At 45.3% G+C, this 12248-nt stretch overlaps 1 long non-coding RNA gene across 3 annotated transcripts; it reads right to left on the bottom strand.

Annotated features, from left to right (window-relative positions):
- Positions 1 to 3641: 3641 nt before the first annotated feature.
- LOC148111982 (uncharacterized) lies at positions 3642 to 10865 on the bottom strand. Of its 3 annotated transcripts, XR_015730091.1 has the most exons (3): positions 10798 to 10865; positions 8610 to 8747; positions 3642 to 7588 (listed from the first exon to the last, which is right to left on the bottom strand). It is a non-coding gene; the product is annotated as an uncharacterized LOC148111982 (long non-coding RNA). The 3 variants fall into 3 exon arrangements; XR_015730090.1 differs by lacking the exon at positions 10798 to 10865 and having other exon boundaries at positions 8610 to 9822; XR_015730089.1 differs by lacking the exons at positions 8610 to 8747; positions 10798 to 10865 and adding an exon at positions 8166 to 8588.
- Between the last annotated feature and the right edge of the window lie 1383 nt (positions 10866 to 12248).

The raw sequence follows: 12248 nt of genomic DNA on the forward strand, positions 1-12248 counted from the left end.
AGTGAAAGTGGTGCTTAAATGAAAACCTTTTAGCTCTCCAGCTTCCTCAGCCCCAAACTATTAAAGTATCTGAGGCCCAGTTTTCCCCCATGTTCTTACATCAATCTGATGTTTGGGGCTTCAGAGAGAAACCACCAGCAGAACCAACCCAATCTCAGCCTCTGAGGAGGATCTTGCGGTGGACAAAAGGACTCCAGCTGCTGCCCTCGGAGCTGATTTGGGAATTTACACCCTTTCTGCTTTGTCTAAAATCAGAAAATATGGGCATTGGCATAAAATTTAGTCTATGAAAACTGACAGACTCTGAAAATTGTGGCTGTTGGAAGAGACAAAACTTCAATTAAAGACCAAACTTGGATTATGCAACTGACAAATCTTATTAGGCTTTGAGGTCTGCCTGTTTCTTGTATAACTGGAGAAAGAAGTTAACAAATTTCCTCCAGAAAAAATCTGGGATATAGAATCAAAAAAACATGCAGCACTCCTCGAAAATTATAATAGTTCCTTTATTGGAATAGAATACTCCAGTTGGCATTTGCACGTGTTAATCTAATTGTGATCAATTGTAGGGGTGATACAGTAATATGATTTACATTTTTATTGTTTTTCAATTTGCTTATTATTCACCATTATTATGATACAATCTTGCTAATATTCTGTCTTTAATATTTTAAACAATGTCTGATTAACAAACTATTCTAAGATATTCATGAGAACCAGGTTCGATTTATTAAAATCTAATATTTTGGACTTGATCTGATCCCAAATGTAACACAGCATTCTTCATTGCTTTTTTAGATGAATCTTGAAATTGCTTCAGAGGCTCTGAGTGATAAAAGTCAATTCCCCTTTTTCCACCAGATGAATCCCAAAGAAGGAATCCAGTACCCAGCAATTGTCCACCTGCTCCTCCATTTCAGATGGACCCTGATTGGCCTCTTTACTTCAGACACAGAGAAGGGAGAGAATTTCATGAGGACTTTCCCTCCTGTGCTTGTCAGGAGTGGAATTTGTGTGGTTATATCACAACTGTTCTCAACAACTGGATATACAGCATCCCTCAGGGATTCCCTCTCTAAGTGGAGACAAGTCAACGTCTTTGTTCACTTCATAGAATATGTGTCCATTTGGGAGAGAATTCTTCCTTTTCATTTAACATTTATGCGTCTACCAGGACCCATTGAAGGGAAAGTCTGGATCCTCACAACTTTTCTATGGTATATACTAAAGAAGCGCAGACTTCTCAAATACATCCATAGTATTTTGAACTTTGCATATCTGCCAAAAATAAGGCCAAAAGATTCTGCCTTTGAACCCCATTTCTTTGTGGAAGAAAAGTTTCAAGATCATTATTTTCTCTGTTCTCTTTCAAAGAACGTCTTTTCTGTCAAAAGCCGCAGAAGATGCACCCAGAAAGCCCCCCTGGAGACCCAGAAGAAAAGGAACAGGAAAAGGGCCCCAAATGAGTATCAATATTACAGTTTCATGAAGACTCTGGCCCAGGCCTTGAATGCCGCTTATTCCTCCAGATCGAGGAGAAGGAAGGAGGGAGAAAAGAGTTTGGGGTCTTCAAGGCTGCAGCCGTGGCAGGTATGGGGGTCCCGATATGGATCCATTAATCTGAGATCCTTTGGAGGAGGTGTTGGAAGAAACATCCTTCTAGGTTCTGCTCCAAGTGGGGAAAAAGACACTGGAGACATGGAGACTGCTTGGAAAGATGGTTTAATGGTGGACAGGATCACATGGCTTGAGCTCCTGAACAGAAAAAGGGCAGATACAGTAGATCCTCGGGTTTTTATGCTCTCTCTGGCTCTGCATTTCTTGGGGCCCAGAAAGAGTATCCTGATTGGTTGTCAGACTCCCAGGGGGCGGGGGCCTTGCTGGCTGATGGTCAGATGTGCTTCCCAGGTCACATGTGGTGAGTTTCTGCTGCTATTGTGTAGAGGGCTAATCCTATCTTTGTTGGATCTTTGGCAATTCCTACTATGGCTCTGCCTGAAGGAGGCAGATCTTTGTTATGTAGAATAGACTGGCCCAGGCCTTAATGGCCCATTGACAAAGGGTGGGGGCAGGAAGGTGGGAGCTGCTTCAAAACATGCTTATCCGAGGGAAATATAATATTCTGCCCTTTTCATATTTCCTAAAATATTTCACTCTTCCAGGAAAGGGGTGGGTGCTAACTTCCTACAGAGGAATCCAGAGGAGAAGGAGGGGAACCAACTCAACAGATCTGGCCAATTCAATTACTCAGGGAATAATGGTTCCAAAGAGTAGATACCATGGCATTTTGATATTAAACTCTGCTCATTTGAAAATGCTGTGTTCTTTTTGAAATGAATTCCTGTATTTGTGGGTTTGTGATGAGCATGGTGGAATTTCCCCTTTGTTCCATCCCCACTGCAGGTGGGTCTGTGTGCAGCTCAAGAGGCAGCTAAACCCCCCTCTTCTCCTCCAGTGAAAGGGAGCCTGGGGTGGATCTGGGTGTTTCATTGGGAGAAAAGGGCACGGAGAAACTGAGGAAATGCAGAGAGTGAGAATCAAATATAAATAGGAGATAGGCAGCATTAACTAACAGCCAACAAAGAAGCAGCTGGAACCTCTCCAGCGATGCTCCGTGTGAGGGACGGAGGCCTCCGGATGACCATGTGTCTCGGTCAAACCGGCTGCTTCCGTCTCCTCCAAAGGCTGAGAGAAAAGGGAGTCTGGCTTCAGACCATACAGTTAGGCTTATCTGCCCCCGGCCACTAGGTGGGGCTAAAGCAACAACAGCACAATAGATACATGTTGTGGCATGACAACCTTTATAAATTTGGAGGAGACCCTGAGACCATCTAGCCCAACCCCTCCTCTCTGCAGGAATCCCAGTTAAAGCTTCTCTGACTGATGATTGCTCCGTCTTTGCACTCAGACAATCCATGAAGAGGAGACTGAACTCTGCTTCACTGGCTCAGCTCTAAAACAACTCAAACTTTTATCATATTTTTTTCTTTCATTCAGCTAAAATCTCCTCTCTTGTAACTGAATGCATATTTGCATGACTGACACTCTGGAATAATAGTGAGCAGATCTTACGCTCGTGTGTAACCTGTGTCAGTGATTGGAAGAGGGCTGCATCCTCCCTTCTCCAACCGAGAGATTGTGTCAGTTGGAAAAGGGGCTCCCAGACTCCTCCTGATCTTCAGCTCTTCTCCTTGTTCTCTTTCCTCAAGGCTAAGAGCAGCTCCTTTGATCTCTTCCTTGACTTATTTCTCCTTCCCTGAAGTTCACACGTAGATTTTGTACAAATTCTCCTCCAAGCGTGGTGCCTGCAAGGGGACCTGGTCCTTGAGTTGGGGTCTCCCCAAACCACAATATTCACTTCCTGAGATTCTTATGGCTGCATTTGCCTTCTTTCCATGAACATCTCCCTGCTGACTCAGATTCGGTTTCCAGTTAACTATGATTTTGAGATCATTTTCACAAACATACATATGAAGTTTGATATCCCTCATCTTTCTTCCAGTCCATCATTTATGTTCTTATATGAGACTCTGTTGTTAGTCAAGTCCTAGTTGCTAAAACTCAGATATTTTTCTATTGCTTTTTACTCATACACCCTTCTCTGTGTCCTAATCATAAATATTGTTTCTGGAAACTTGATATTCCTCTTATTAAATTTTATTTTATTCAAAAAGGTAAAATACAAGTTTAGGAAAATAAAACTATTACAAAGACAAAACAAAACTAGAGAAAACATTTTTCAAAAATTGTGCATTAAAAACAGAAAAACTTGCATATTGTCCCCCCAGTTGAATACAATACAGCAATAATAGTTTCTCCCCCTTGCAAAATAGGCCCACGATTATAAACTACACATCTATTTGCAACAACTTGACTTGTCATCTATCTGCTATATATAAAAAAAACGTAGTTAACAGGCAATCCAACAATAAAGTTAAATTTCAAAACTTCAAAATGGTCTATTATCTGCTATTATAATTAACTCACAGAAAATTTACAGGAGCTTCTTATCTACCCCAGACCACCACAATTATTATCTCTGATCCATCCAGAATCTGTCCAGGGTTAAACGTCATTGTTTGATTCTTAATAATAATGCATTTCCTTAAAATTTTAATTAGGATCTTTCCCAACAACTGCTTTCCATTCCCAAAAGTCACAGGACCTCCTGTAAATTGAGACACAAAGACTCTTAAGACTTGTTTTCCAGTTAAATATGACAAATTCATTCCCCAATTTCCCTCAATCTTCTTGAAAGAATCCATTTCTTCAGTCATCCGTTCTGCCCACTTTGAGTCTTCAGGGTCCATGGCCTCTCCAGCCATCTCCAAGCAGCCTGCCTTCAAACCAGACTCCTCCTTCAGGGATGCCAGCAGGAAATTCAGTTCCAGTCCATCCGATTCAACAATTGTTGCTTGCTTCTGATTATCGTCTTTAAATTGATTTGATAAAATAACCATTGTTATTTTATCAAACTTTTTAAATGAAGTTTCAAATAAGGCTTATAAATTGAAAAGCTTGATATTCTTTAAATCAGATCAAATTAGCTTATTCTATGATCGTATTAATTATCATATAATGACAACATAAAAAAAATTGATGACTAATGGTAAATTGATATTCATAACCTTCAGGTCTCATAGGAAAAATTAAAAAGGATTAAAAATTAAAGTATTTGGGTATCATTCTGAAGACAGTTTTTATCCATTTAGTTATACCATCCGTCCCTCAGGTTTCTAATCACATCACACAATTGTTTGTGAGTCTGTCAGATGCGTGAATCTGCCTTTCTTTGGGGGAAGGAGGGGACCCCGGATTACATTTATACTTTACCTTCTACCCCTTTCCTCCCATGTTTCTTGTATCCTGCAGCCCATTGATTTATAACCTTTAGCCTGGTGCCTAAGCGGCCTGGCATTTTCTCACCTTTTGGGGAGCGTAAGGGGAGGGGGGGCCATGTGTTGGAAGATGACCCTGGGAAAGTTCCCTTATCACTTTCTCAGAGCCGCAGGTACAATAACATCTTCACACCTGCGGATTGGCTGAATCCCCACTGGACTGTTGGGAGGGTTTCTATTTTCCTTTATTCTAACTGTATTGCCTGAGGGCCCCCAGAGCCTCCTTTGATTCCGTCCTTCCACCACTCCTTCCCAATAAAAGCTTCCTTTTGAAAGGCCAAGTTTCAAGAGTCTGTACTTTCCTGAATGACGAGATGAGGCCGGACCTTACAGAGTCCTTTCCTGAGATCCAGTGATGTCACCAGAGTTCCCATAATCTATTTAGGAAGTGCAATGATGTGTGAGAATGACTTTTGGGATGAGGGGAAGAGAGGCTGCCTAGGGAAGGATCAGAGAAGAGGGGAGAATCCTGCAGCTGCATAAAGGGAGAGAAAGAAACTCAGAAAGGATCCTGGCTAACTCTTCAAGCTGAGAAAAAAGTTGGTGGGAGATTTGTCCTTTGAGATATTCAATATTTTGTTAATGTTGCATTACAATTAATTAGAATTAGCACATCTGGAGGTGTTTTCCATCAGGATGACCAGGGAGAAGATTAGCCTGACAACTTTCTTCTTGATCAACCCATGCTTTCTGGGAATCAACCTCCTGTTTTCAAAGAGTTTATGAATCAACTTCTTTTCTCTCTGATCATTTTATTTGTCATCTGCTCTAGAATGTTCCTTATAATTGACAAATTTTGTCAATTATCTCTATATTTTGTCAGTATATGATTGACAAATCTTTCTCAAACTTTTTCATTCACTTCTGAAGATAATGACAGTATTTGTATCCTAATTAAGCATATTTGGAGATTAGACAATTGTAGAAGAAAGATTCAATGTGGGATAAAAAACAAAATTCTCTGTTTTTCAAATTCCTGGATGTTCCCATTCTAGTTTCATCCCTTTCTGAAGAAGAATGAATTTTGGAATATTTCTGAGAGGAAACTGTACTTGGACCAAAATGGAGAGATAACAGCAGATCTGGGCATTCATGGCTTCTTGGTTCTGCCCAAGGAGGATCCCAGGGGAGAGACTCTGGCGTATTTTAAAAGACAGAGACTTACTATCAACCAAGTTGCTCTTTCACAGCTAAAGTTACTCAATAAGGTGGGAGAAATGTTGGTGTCTTTTCTCTGTTTTCCAAAGCTTGAGGTCCCATTTCAAGTGGGCAAAGCCTAGAGTCTCCAGGGTGGTTGGCCTCCTATGCCAGGTGGTGTCATCTCATGGAAGCTCTTCAAGAGACGGGACCTAAGTGGAGTGGCTTTGCCATGTTTTAGGAAAATCTTTGAAGATCTTACTGGTCAGAGGTTTCTTTCTTCATCACAGTTTAATTTCATATTAAAAAACCTAATAGAATAAAATTTCCTGAATCTTTTACAGTAAACGTTATCAGTTTTAATAAGACTATATCATCATACTTAAAAAAAAATCAATTCCATCCCTCTAGACTACATTAAATAAAAAAGTACTTTATTGTAATGTTAAATTGCAAACTCAAAAGGGAGGAACTACATGAAGAACCTGCCAGTTGTTTTACCTCCTGCATCTGTTTAGAAGTAGTCAGAGGTTTCATATTTACCTCAGTGAAGACCAGAATCTACTTGTCTAATGTCTATTTCTCCCCCCATTTTCCATGGATGGAGATCCTAACATATTTTCTTTGGCATTCCTTGTTTTTCTGCTCAGTCTCTGCCTCACTCCAAATGTGTGGAAAGTTGTCATCCTGGATTTGTCAAGAGGGCTCGAGAAGGAGAGCCAGTTTGCTGCTATGACTGCCTTCCTTGTCCGGAGGGGACCTTCTCCACTCAGGAAGGTGGGTCACACTGAGGAAAATGGGAGGCTTTGTGGAACTGGATCCATGCAGAACCTTTTCATGAAGGTGGAAGTTAAAAGACAGATTGAAGCTCACATGGGTTTTTTATTTTTAACCTGCACAATTTCTTATCTAAACGGAGGTAAATCAAAAAGACTTGGAAGGAGGGGCTGGGAAAGAGATGGGAGGAGGGGGTGGCAGACTGGGCAAGCTTTACTAACAGCAGAGCAAATATCTCTTCTGCTTTTTAGTTTGGATATGTGCTGCTAAGTTTACCTTTCTAGGAACATCAGAGTTCTTTGAAACTTGATGAATTGTTTCAGGTCCACCTTCTGAAAGACTTTGAAATTCATTGTTTATCGGCCTCCTTTGAGGATCACTGAGAAGGTGTCACTGGTCCATAACGTGGTGCTGTGGATAATTATGGTGGGAACTCATTACACAAATAGTGCCAGTCATGTAGATCAATCAATCAATCAATCAACCAATCAATCAGAATAGAGTAGAAGGAACTTCGGAGGTCTTCTAGTCCAGCCCCCTGTTCAAGCAGGAGACCATATACCATTTCAGACAAGTGACTGTCCAGTCTCTTCTTAAAAACCTCCAATCTTGAAACATCCACAACTTCTGGAGGCCAGCTGTTCCACTGGTTAATTGCTCTCACTGATAAGAAGTTTCTCCTTAATTCCAGGTTGCTTCCAGATGTTACAAGATACTGTAGGTATCCTCCAAATCCAGGATATTAACTGCCATGGGGTAGGACTCAGGAAGTTTGCCTAAAACGATTATATGATTATTAACCTCTAAAAATGTAGATTCCTATGAAGATTCTACACATTACACAGGAAATAATTAACATCCTAGAACCTCCCTCACCTTCATTAACCTAGCTACATTTTTCAATAAAAAAAATAATACCCTTCTTATGCTCTTTTTAATGAAATCGTTAAGAAATACTTCTTGGAAAATGCCCATGCTGTGATCCAAAGAAGATATTTCTTAACATGTAAAAAAACCAGTATATTAAAGAAATATTGCTTTTTGGCTTTCTCAGATACACAAAAATGCACCAAATGTCCAGATGATAAATATCCAAATGAAGCCAGAATCCAATGTATCCCCAAAGTCATAACCTTTCTGTCTTATGAGGAACATCTGGGCATCATTCTGGTCTCTTTTGCCCTATTCTTGTTCTTAATCACAGATCTTGTTTTAATCATCTTCATGAAATACCGAGAAACTCCCCTTGTCAAAGCCAACAACCGGGACCTCTCCTACATCCTCTTGGTCTCCCTCCTACTTTGCTTCTTATCTCCCCTTCTCTTCATTGGTCAACCAAGGAAAGCCACCTGCCTTCTCCGACAGACGGTCTTCAGCATCATCTTCTCAGTTGCCGTTTCTTCTCTCTTGGCCAAAACCATCACGGTGGTGCTGGCCTTCCTGGCCACAAAACCAGGAAACCGAGTGAAGAGATGGTTGGGGAAGAGCTTGGCCAACTCCATCATCCTCTCTTGTTCTGCTGTCCAAATTCTCATCTGCTCCACCTGGCTGGGAGTTTCTCCCCCCTTCCCTGACTCTGACCTCCACTCCCAGCCTGGAGAGATCATCCTGCAATGCAACGAAGGGGCCGTTGTCATGTTCTACATCACCCTCAGCTACATGGGCTTCCTGGCTGCCATCTGCTTCACGGTGGCTTTCCTGGCCAGGAATCTGCCTGGAGCCTTCAACGAAGCCAAGCTGATCACCTTCAGCATGCTGGTCTTCTGCAGTGTCTGGGTGACTTTTGTGCCCACCTACCTGAGCACCAAAGGGAAATCCATGGTGGCTGTGCAGGTCTTCTCCATCCTGGCCTCCAGTGCTGGTCTGCTGGGCTGCATCTTCATCCCCAAGTGCTACATTATCCTTCTGAGGCCAGACCTCAACACAAAGGAACATCTTACGGGCAGAACAAATGTAAAAACATGAGATATAACACAAATGTGATATTGAAAGAATTATTAGATTTTCTTTTATTTGAAATAAAATATTAATTCTTTCTACTTAGATAGTATGCAGGAATCCAAGAAGAATATATGTCTATGTTTCTTTAATCCCCTTCCCTTTCAGCTCAATAAAGAGAACTCTGGGAAGGTCATTCAGAAGAATTTCATGTTCAGGAACAGCCAATGAACCTGATGCCTTATAAAAATAATTTGAGCAGGTTTGACAGAGCCGAAAAGTGTTTCTGTGTGAGAGAAAAGCCTGAGGAGGAAGAATGGCAAGATGGAAGCTGTGGGAAAGAAGCTCCAGTCATGTTGTGTGACAATCTCTGAGAGAAGCCATGAAATGATGTGAAGGTTTCACCTGCTCTCCGCTGGGGAGGCAGATCTGCGCAACTCTTAAATGGCTCCTTCTTGATGTCCTGATGAGACCTACTCTAGAGAAAGAGTGGATCACAACAGCCATCTGGGATTTCACTGGGGCTCACTTTGTCTGGCTCCCTATTTTTTCTTTCCTTATTCAAAAAATAAAAGAGAAATATCTAACAGTGTTCAGGCCCTTTAATGGTCCACTCTACAATTTCTACCTAAAGCCTTTTCTCTGCTCCTCTTCCAAGCTTCTCTTGTCTGTGAAGGGCTGGAGAAGATGCCCAGAGAAAGGGGACCCGGAGACTCTCCCCAGGGGGAGGTTGAGGGGATCCTGTCTAAAAGGCATCACAGACTGTGGCAGGAGGGTTCAATGCTGCATCTACATCCAGGTCCCGGAAGGGGGTGAGCAAGGATGGGAAGAGCTGGGTTTCTAGGAAGCTGCTCTGCTCTCCAACCACAGAGTCTGCTGATTGATTAGAGACCAATTTTTATCTTTCAGAATGGCTCCTAATTGCCAATTGAATCCTTTGCAAATTCCATTTTCAGGGGATAAGAAAAGCTCTGATGGGTCAGAAGGTCAGTCCAAGTGTCACGATGAGCACAGAGAGGCCTCTGGTTCTCCCACAGGCAGAAGGCAGAGAGTTTGCCCAACACGCAACGGGTGTTTCCCCACAACTGAACTTTCCTCCATCACCCCAGACAGTGCTGGACACTCGGCCATCTCCCCATCTAGGACTCCCCAGTTCTGGTATCAGAATATCTGGGGTATCAGAACTGGGGAGTCCCAGATGGAGGGAGGTCTCAGTGCCCAACACTGTCTGGGGTGATGGAGGAAGGCTCAGTTGTGGGGAAGCACCCATTGAGTGTTGGGCAAAGCATATTATGACTTAATATGAGAACATTAATATGAGAAGATTCATATGAGGAAATATTTCCAAGTTTCACTCCCCCAATCAAAAAGTACTAAGGCGGGACTGGAACGCAGGAGCCTCCTGGTGATTGGCCCAAAGTCCTCCAGGGAGTTTCCATGCCTAAGGGAGGATTAGAACTCAGAGCCAGCTGGCTTTCATGCCTAAAACAGGAGCGGGACTCCAAGTCCCCCCATGATTGGCTCCAAGTCCCCCATTTGGCTTTTGTTGGAAGGTGGGATTAAAGCTCCGGTGATTGGCACGAAGTCCCTCAGCGGCCTTTGACTCCCCTTATGGCCTCCAGGCACAACTGACGGCTTCCCACAGACGAAGCTGCTTTCTGCTGCCGCCCCTCCGCCTGCCGCCCCCCCCCCGCTCGCCCAGCGCCCCCTCCGACAGCCCCGCTCCCGCCTCCCTGGCCTCCCTCCCCCGGGGCTGAGCGAGCGAGCCCACGCGGGAGCTCCGGGGGTCTGCGGGGGGGGCATCCGGCGAGGCGGCGGGGAAGCAGCCTTGGGGGGAGCTCCGGGGATGGATTCCTCTCCCTGCGAGGTTGCAGCCGTCGGGCTGCCGGGTGGGGAGAAACGGCAGCTCCCTTCACCCCGGAGGAAGGCGAGCGAAGGGCAGCGGCAGCAACGGCGCAGAGCGGGAAGCCCTTGGAAGGGGGGGGCTGGGGAGGGAAGGTGCTCGGGGGGGGGGTAAAGGTCTCAACGTCCCCCCCTTTTTTGTTACCTGCGTCCAGGTGAGCTTCCGAGAGGACCAGCATCACCTGGAGCTTCTCATCCGCTGCAGCTCTGAGGCCTCTCAATTCTCCCCCTCCCCCCTGAAAGGGCGCACCGCCTCCCCTCCCCCCCCCTTAATCCCTTCCCCGGTCTTGGTCCGACCCAGCGCTCCCAGGACGGCGGTCCTTCCCCCGGCAGCTCCTGCTGAGAAGGTCAGCCGACCTCCCCTCTCCCCCCCCCACAGGACAGAAAATCCCTTCCTTCCTTCCTTTCTTTTTCTTTCTTTCCTCCTTCCTTCCTTTCCTTCCTTTCTTATTTCCTTCCTTCCTTCCTTTTTCTTTCTTTCTCTCCTCCTTTCCTTCCTTCCTTCTTCTTTCTTTACTCCTTCCTTCGTTTTCTTTTTCTTCCTTCCTTCCTTTTTCTTTCTTTCTTCCTTCCATCTTCCTTCCTTCCTTCCCTCCTTTCTTTCTTTCCTAACTTCCTTTTCCTTCCTTCCTTCCTGTCTCTGCCTTTCAGGGCGGCTGTTGCGCTGAGGCCCGTTAAGCTCCGTCCTTCCCCCCAAGCCAGGGGGGCTGCGCACTTCCCCTCCCCTCCCTTCCAACATTGTCTCCGGGGAGACTGAGTGGAGACCCAGCTTCCCACCGCGGGATTCAGCCGCCCCCCCGCCCTGCTCGGAGGCGTTTGTGCTTTGATGGGGTCCCTAAAAGGAAGCCTCTTTCTCTGGGCGAGGGGCGGGGGAGGGGAGGAAACGCGGGGGGGGGGCTGGAGGGGGTGGGGAGTGCAGGGCAAGGACCTCGGGGGGGCTGATGCGTGGCTGGTGCGGCTTCTTCCTCCTGCCCCCCCCCCGCGCAAGGGAGCGGGGCGGGCGCGGCGGCTGTGTCTACGGTGGGGGGGGGAGGCGGGAGGGGCAGGAGAAGGAGGCGATCCGTTTTTGCGCGATCCTCCCCGCCTCCAGGCTGAGCCCAGTGAACGGGGCCTTGGCACGACCTCTGCGGCGTCTGGAGGGGAAGGGAAGCGGCCAAAGGGAAACGGAGGCAGGAAGGGAAGGAGGGAGCCGGAGGGGCTGGGAAAAAGAAAGGAAAAAGGGGAAAGAGGAATGCCAATCATCCCTTCACCTGCCCTTCGCTTGCAATTCTTCTGTAACCACCAATAACTGAATGTCAGCCTGACCTGCTCAGAGATCCCGTCAGCGAGAAGGTTTCCCTCTTCAGAAGAGATCCCGAGTCTTTCATTCCGGCCATTCCTTCATCTCCCCTCCCACTTTCTCTCTCTTTTTCTCTCTTTCTCTCTCTCCCTCTTTCTCTCTCTCTCTCTCTCTTTCTCTCTCTCTCTCTCCCTCTTTCTCTCTCTCTTTCTTTCTCTCCCTCTCTCTCTCCCTCTCTCTCCCTCTTTCTCTCTCTCTCTCTTTCTCCCTCTCTTTCTCTCCCTCTCCCTCTCCCTCTCTCCCGTCTTTTCCTTCCA

The sequence above is a fragment of the Pantherophis guttatus genome, chromosome 15 (genome assembly GCF_059756535.1).
Source record: "Pantherophis guttatus breed Tessera chromosome 15, ASM5975653v1, whole genome shotgun sequence".
Classification (NCBI taxonomy): domain Eukaryota; kingdom Metazoa; phylum Chordata; class Lepidosauria; order Squamata; family Colubridae; genus Pantherophis; species Pantherophis guttatus.